The sequence below is a fragment of the Nicotiana tabacum genome, chromosome 1 (genome assembly GCF_000715075.1).
Source record: "Nicotiana tabacum cultivar K326 chromosome 1, ASM71507v2, whole genome shotgun sequence".
Classification (NCBI taxonomy): Eukaryota; Viridiplantae; Streptophyta; class Magnoliopsida; order Solanales; family Solanaceae; genus Nicotiana; species Nicotiana tabacum.
The window spans coordinates 141,482,165-141,490,696 of record NC_134080.1 but is presented as its reverse complement, the minus strand read 5'-3'; positions in this window follow the sequence as shown (position 1 = coordinate 141,490,696).

The following is an 8,532-nucleotide window of genomic DNA, read 5'->3' as shown; positions in this document are numbered from 1 at the left end:
TATATATATCTATGTGGGTTATGGGAAAATATTACGGCGTTAAATATGCACCACCACCTGATTAGCTGGTATACGTTGATGATTTGCCCACAGTGGTCGAGATGATATGATGGGATGCCCTCAGAGGCTTTATGATGTTATTTACGTACAGACCTATGCATTACATGACATTCATACGTATATGCATGATACTATAAATATTTCATGATTTACAGAGCTATCCAGACTTACAGGTATAGATAATCAGTTTGACGAGCCCTCATAATAGACGAGATTGGCATTCAACGAAGGATCGGTAAGACTCCATCTCATTCGGAGTGCAGCCGAGTCCATGCATCATCATGTTAGAGTTTTGCTACAGACTTGTGGGTAGGTCGGTACCCTGTCCTATTTGATGTCAAATAATCTTAGAGGCTTTGTAGACAAAGGTTTGTTTTGTATAGTATGTCAGAGGCCTTGATGACCCATATGTATTCATGTTTTAAGAAAAATGGTTCAATGATACATTATTGGCCCACTTACAGTTGTACATTTCGAGTTGTGTCCATGTTGGCCCATGATAGCTACATGTGACGACCCGAAGGGTCATCACCGTAGTTATTCCTTGTTCTGCGCTCTCGAGGCCTTGAAAACCTCACTTTTAGTTGCCTCGATTGGCATGCGCAGTTCGGGTGCGTAGCCGGAAAGTTTTTATGTTAGAATATGTGAATTATGTGAAACATTTGATGAATTTTTGTATTAATCTTCATAATGTTGACTTCGGTCAACATTTTGGGTAAACGGACCCGTACTTGTGATCCGACGGTCCCGGAGGGTCCGTAGGAAAATATAGGACTTGGGCGTGTGCCCGGAATCAAATTCCGAGGTCCCAAGCCCGAGAAATGAATTCTTTGTGTTAAATTGTTTTCTGAAATTAATTAAGGAAAATGAAGAAGAAAATTGATCAGAAAACTGTGGTATCGGGCTCGTATTTTAGTTCCGATGCCCGGTACGAGTCTTAAATATGTGTTAAGCACTATCTGTAAAGTTTGGCTAAAAACAGACATCATATGACGTGTTTCGGACTAAAAATGGAGAGTTTGAGTTATGAAAGTTGAAGAAAGAAAATCATGTGTTTGAGGCTTGATCCTATGTATATGATGTTATTTTGGCGATTTGATTGCACGAGTAAGTCCGTAAGATGTTTTTAAGGTTGTGTGCATGTTTGGTTTGGAGTCCCGAGGGCTCGGGTGAGTTTTGAATGGGGCCCGGGAGGTCTTGGACTTAGAAAAAATATACAGGTTCAGATGTTGCAGGCCCAGCGCGGGCGCGGCCATTTCCGCGCGGTCCGCGCTGGCAGCCATGCGGCTGTGGTGCTTTTCTGTGCGGTCAGCGTGGTGGGGTTCAGAGGGTCGACCAGCGCAGCCGCGCACCAAATCAGTGCGGTCCGCGCTGGGTGGGTTCAGAGAGAGCCCACTTCTTCCCTCCCTCGGCGTGGCCACGGTGCATTTCTGCGCGGTCCGCGCCAGCCCCCAGCATATATAGAAATTCGGGATATTCAGTCATTTTTTCCACTTTTCAAAAACCCAAAACCTAAGAGGCCGTTTTCCAAACAAGTTTTCTTCTTCAAAACGATTGGTAAGTGATTTCTAACTCATTTTCTTCATTTCTTAACATCTTTTAACATGATTTCAACTTCAAAACAAAGATTTTCATGGGGGAAATTGGGTGTTTTGGGTAGAACCTAGGTTTTCTACAAATTGAGAAGTTGGACCTCAATTTGGGTCCGATTTAAAAACAAATCATATATTAGGATTCATGGGGGAATAGGTAACCGGGTTTTGGTCCGAACCTCGAGTTTCGACCACGTGGGTCCGGGGGTTTTTTTTGACCTTTTTGGGAAAAACCTTGAAAAATCTATTTTTCATGCATTGGGGACGATTCATTTAGTAATTATTAATGTGATTAAGTAACTTATGACTAGATTCGAGCGGATTGGTGGTGGAATCAAGAGGTAAAGCTATACTAGAAGCGTGAGTTGAGTTTGGAGCATTCGAGGTAAGTGTTTGTTCTAACTTTGGCTTGAGGGAACAGGATTAGGATGATATTTCCTACTTGCTAATGTGGAGTACGGTGTATAGGCATGGTGACGATTATCTATGCACCGGAGTCTAGCATGACCGTGAGTCTTGATTGCTTTTAATTCGAATAATGTGACACAAGCTCCTTGTTTATTTGATGAGTTTCATATAATGTGAACGGTTGAGGTAAAATTGTGATTGGTGTACTTCTGGAGTGTTAGCTCGAACATGAATGTGTTAGTTGAGGAAGAATAGATTTAAAAAGGAGAATGTGTTGTGAATACTCCCTTGCCGGGATGTGTAGACTGATATATATATATATATTCTCCCTTGTCGGGATGTTTTGGGCTGCTAGCTGTACCATTGCCGGGTTAAAGGTATTGAGTTGTTATTCTCCCCTAAAGGGGTCTACTATATGAAGTCAGATATTATGAACTATATTATGGGATCGTGTGGCACGCCGTCCACTTATATATGATATTATGGGATCGTGTGGCACGCCGTCCACTTATATATGATATTATGGGATCGTGTGGCACGCCGTCCACTTATATATGATATTATGGGATCGTGTGGCACGCCATCCACTTATATATGATATTATGGGATCGTGTGGCACGCCGTCCACTTATATATGATATTATGGGATCGTGTGGCACGCCGTCCACTTATATATGATATTATGGGATCGTGTGGCACGCCGTCCACTTATATATATATATATATATCATGGGAACCGGAGTCTCTCCTGCTTATTTTCGATATTTCATTTTTATTTGTTACTCCCCGATAGCATGTCCCCTCCCAGTTTTACTTTGTATTATCTTGTTATTGTTTTCTAGCACTTGTTGTATATATATCTGTATAGGTTAAATATGGTAGGTACTGTCTAGCCTCGTCACTACTTCGTCGGGGTTAGGCCAGGCACTTACCAGCACATGGGGTCGGTTGTGCTGATGCTACACTATGTGCAAATTTTTGTGCACAGATCAGGCAGCAGCTTACGGACCGCAGCAGTAGGATTTCTGGGAGCTGTCTTCAGTCCAGGGACTCTCAAGGTAGCCTAGCTGGCGTTCGCAGGCCGAAGTCCCTTTCCATGTTTTTCGTTTGTTCATCTTGTATCAGACAAACATGATGTATTTCCTTTCAGACATTGTTTGTAGTATTCTGTAGTAGTCCGTGAGCTAGTGACACCAGACCTTGGGTAGTGATGTGTATTAAACTTCCACACTTTTGGTTTTCAGTTGCTTTAGATTTAAAGTCTTCCGCTTAAATTTTGTCTCGTTTATTATATTGTTTGATAGAAAGCAGGAAAGGTGTCTTAAATATTTGGCTTGCCTAGCTCCGATAGTAGGCGCCATCACGACACCCGATGGTGGGAAATCCGGGTCATGACACTACAAAAGGAATGAATGAGTTACAGAGTGGTTCGCTCGGGCCAGTATGGCACCGGGTGCCGACCAGCCTCCCAAGGTTGGGGCGTCACACTAGTATCCAGATGGCACCATTCGAGGTATTGTATGACAGGAGATGTGGGTTTCCCATTTGGTGGTTTGAGGTTGGAGAAGTTGAATTGTTAGGGGCGGGCCTTGTGCATCAGGCCATAGAGAAAGTCAAAATGATTAAGGAAAGGTTAAAAGTTGCTCAGAGTCACCAAAAGTTTTATTCGGACATTCATCACAGAGATTTAGAGTTCAAAGAAAATGATGAGGTATTTTTGAAGGTTTCCCCAATGAAAGGTATCATGCAGTTTGGAAAAAAAGGAAAATTGAATTTGAGGTATGTCGGACCGTACAAAATCATTTAGAGGATTGGTCAGGTGGCATACAAGCTCGAGCTGCCGCCCGAGATGTCATTGGTACACCCAGTCTTCCAAGTGTCTATGTTGAATAAGGTAGTGGGAGATCCATCCACTATTGTGCCAGTTGAAACTGTTGAGGTTAATGAAGAATTGTCATATGAAGAAGTTCCAGTTGCCATTCTTGACAGGCAGGTCCGGAAATTGACAAATAAGGAAATTGCCTCCGTGAAAGTGTTATAGCGGAACCAGCAGGTTGAGGAAGCCACTTGGGAAGTAAAGGAAGAAATGAGAAAGAAGTATCCACATTTGTTTGTATAACCATGTAATAGCTTTTATGCATTTGGTTCCTATGAACTCTGTATTCTTTGATTTGGTCTATGTAAGACTATTCTGTTTTTGTTATATGATGCCTATGCGGCTATGGTTAGTGTTATTACAAGTTATGTTATGTCTATGGATTGTGTATATGCTGTTAAGATATGTTTTCGGGGCTCTTTGACAGGTGGATAGGCCTAGTTACAAAGGAAACTCTGACAAAATTTTTGGAAATTTAGGGTGTTAGCCAAATTTGGGGCTGTTGATATGTTTCATGATGTGAAAAAGCTGAAAGTTGCATAAGGATTGCTAAGGAGTGAACCTTGATCCTCATTCGAGGACGAATGATCTTAAGTGGGGGAGGATGTAAGGGCTCGTGAAAATTTCTACTCAAAACCCGAAATCTCATAGTGCCAAGTTAGGAATATGTGTTAGAAATTCATAAAATTCTTCGCGATCCTTTGGATTGATTGGTGCATTAAAAAGTTAAGGAATTATGTTTTCCGAAAAAGTGCATTTCTGCGGTCCATTATACAGTCGCATAATAGCTATGCGGACCGCATAGTAGCCGCATAGTCAGACAGTTTAATGGTTAATTTTGAGGTCAACTATGCGACCAATTATGCGATCGCATAATCAATATGTAGGCCGCATAGTCATCGCATAATTCCCTTGAAATTTTTGCGAGGGGTAGTTTTGCGGTGCATTATGCGACCGCAGAACAGGTATGTGGACGACATTCTTATTGCATACCCGGGACAATTTGTTCAGATTTTGGGGGCCATTTTGCGGTCCCTTTTGCGGGCCGCATGTCCATTATGCGATTGCAGATCGTGTCGGGCTTCTAATTTCTAATTTTTCAAACCCGACCCCATTCCATTAAAACACCCATGTTAGGCCATTTTGAGCATATTTTCCTGATAGTTTAGAGTGGTAGAAGGGATCCTAGAGAGAAAAAGTTGTCTTCACCAATTGTTCTTCAAATTCTTGCTTAACCACCTTGAAGATTAACAATTGAGGCACCTAGGTCTCATTCCCAAGAGGTAAGTTTCTATCACCCAAGCTCTTAATTCTAAAATGCAGCTAAAATGGGTAATTAGCAAGATGGTTCATGGGCTTGAGGGTTGCTTGTTTTGCATGAATGGGTGATGAAAGAATGTAGGAAAACGATGGGCTAATAATGATAAAAGAGGGGTTGTGGAATGATGAAATCTTTCACAAAAAGAGTGTTAAAACATAATGCCCACATAGTGTTTGATAGAATGTATTAGTAAGCTATAATCTTGACTATCCCTCTAATTCTTGATTCAACTTGTAATTCTTATAAAATAGATCGAAGTTGCTAGGAGTTCCGGAGTTATTCTTGTTGTAAGGAATTAAGGAAAGCCCTATTGAGGTATGTACGGCTAAACCCTCTCTTCTTAGAAATTGAGCTTCCATGGTGTCGGTGCAAATATTGTAAGTCCGAACTTTGCTTGATGTAGTACTTGTTATATCAAATGAATTGGTATTGTGAGAATATATGTGGAAGGTGCATCTCCATGAGTTTAATGTGATATTCTTTGTAAAATTGAGATTGTGTGGAGAACATAAAATATGTGCTAAAATGCCTAAATTTCAAGTCGAGGTTACATTGTGATTTTTATGGCGAACTAGGTGAATTCCTCTCTATGCTTACAACTTGAATTGCTCTTGTGCGTGCCTATGACCCTAAATAGCAAGTTAAATGTTGAAAAATGCGAATAATGTGAAACGTGAGTTATGGAATGTGGCCTAGTGCCAAGTATGATGTGGTAATTATGGCCCCAAGTGCTGATGGACTAATGTATGTGAAACCAAAAATGAAAGTGAAATGATTAATGGAAAAGGGTAACGTCTTGGTAAGATGGCCTAGCCGATCGGGCCGTGATCGGACGCCATGCTATATACATGGTGGTATTGTGTTGATATTGAAACCTGAAAGTGAGAATGAAATAGTGATTGAGGTATATATGTCAAATGAGGTGGCTTAGCCGATCGGTCCGTAATCGGACTCCGCACAAGAAAGCGGTGGTACTGTGAGTGATGATGCAACAATATGGAATGCCCCAACCTAAAGTTACAAAAATTGGGTGAAAGCTATGTGGACCCTTTTATTTGATAACATGGTAATTGTTTGAACTTGTTTAGTCCTTATGATTTCTTTACACTTGTATGGTTGTTCTTTCTAACAAGATGGTGTTTAGTTATACATACTAGTACTATTCCATGGTACTAACGTCCCTTTTGCTAGGTCCGTAGACGTTTGTGCGGGTTATGTTCGGGTATTGGGCGGTTCTCTAAACTATGTTCTAATTATAAACATTTGTCTCCTCTAAACTATAACTGCATAATGTTTTCCGGAATGTAACATTGGTTTAAGGGCTATAATAGAAAATTAACTAGTGATGTTATATGAATGATCTTACCTATTGTCTAAATAAACCAAAGCATGGTTCCCCTAATCATATTCACTCGATTGAGCGCCGGTCGCGCCTCCCGAGGTTGGGGCGTGACAATAACCCCTTCTGGTCATGGGTCAATATACATGTATAAAATAATGCAATTCATAATGAAGTAAGTCAATAAGATCTCTCATAATATCATGAGACAATATGGTAGTAGGACATATGGGGAATCAAGAACATAGGAAACCCTAGTACTTCTATGAATAGAATCATTTACGAAAGTTACGTGCTTGCTCGTTTCGTGGTATCAAATTGATAATGCCTTAACATACCTTAACTTTGTGGAATCCGTATACCCCATACAACCCTTTATAGACTTCTTACTTCAACTTAAAAGTATCATTAACATGATAATGAAGTCATTCATCAATTATTCCAGCCTTATATCATATATTTATAACAATGAAAACAATCCACAAATCCAACTATCCTCAATTAGCAACTTTATTCACTTGTTCATGTCTAGTCCATTCATTTAACCTAATATACATAAAGATAACCTTAAGCACATGCAATAACACAATACACATACCTCCTACAGTAGCATCAAGTTAAAACCCAGCTATATTTAGCTTACAACAGCCCTCAATGGCAAAACAACACCATAGAAGTGACTTAAGCTAATTCAAGTATTATCTTGTAGTTTATCATCCGAACAACTTAACCAACATACAAGAAAGCTTAAGCACAATTAGTAGGATATTATACTCACCTTATACAGTAGCAAAAACTTGAAATTTCAGCCAAACACAACCCACAACTATCCTCAATGACATCACAACCTTAAAGAGGTGTTGTTCTTCACTAGAACTAACTTTTCATATTGAAATATGGTGTAATCCATTTGCAAGACTTGAAATAACCTAGGGTTGATATGAAAACCTTGGGAGAGTATTTTACAGAACTTAAACCACTTAAAACAACTTCCCACACGAGATGGAACCACCCAAATATAAGCAACAACAAGAAGAACAAGAAACTGACCAGCGCGACGGGATTCACGACGCTTGATTTGTGTTGTTTGCCCTTTATTTGGGTCTTGGTTCATGATAGAACTTTGAGAGAGTATTTTTAGGTTTCTAGGGTATGAAGATACTGAAAACGAATGAGTTAAAATGGGTTGAGGCATCTTATATATATCAATATATCTCAACCGCCTATGTGGGTCCCATAGAGATCTGCTAGGTGCAGTATCACAAAAATACGAATATTTCTTTACTCCGATATTTTACTGAAAAACAGTTTAATCAATTGGAAACTAAACTCATAGACCTTCAATTTTGTATATATATATAATCCATTAGTTCCAACTATTGGGATAAAAGGTCAACTACATTTGACCTAATATTCAGCACATCATGAATGTAACTTGTGATGACCTTTGCCAACTAGTGTTCCACAATTTGCTTGACTTCAAAATGCAGCACACGACTATTATAAGAGTAAAATAAGTTATAACATAACCTCCTTATAATGTTAAGAACCCTAGTCTTACCCCAAAGTACATGTTTTAACATTCCAAACTAGTCGACTTTCGACAAAACTTATTTTCATCAATTGTTTTGGCTTCTAAGGTTTTCAACCGTCTTGGTGCTTGTTATTCATGATATTAAAGATTTGTAACCTCCAAGGTAATTTTCACGACCCCAGTTCGCCCTCCGTGAACTGTCATGATGGCACCTAGTCTCTACGACTAGGTAAGCCTAACAAATTGCAAAAAAGAAAATGAATGACAAAACTAGCCAAAAACTGTAGATAAAACATAATAAATGTTTACGATGCTGCTCGACATATGCAAATGTAAACTCTCAAACTGACACAACTCCCAGAACCCGGAATCTCATGAAATCACAACCTATGGATACTACAT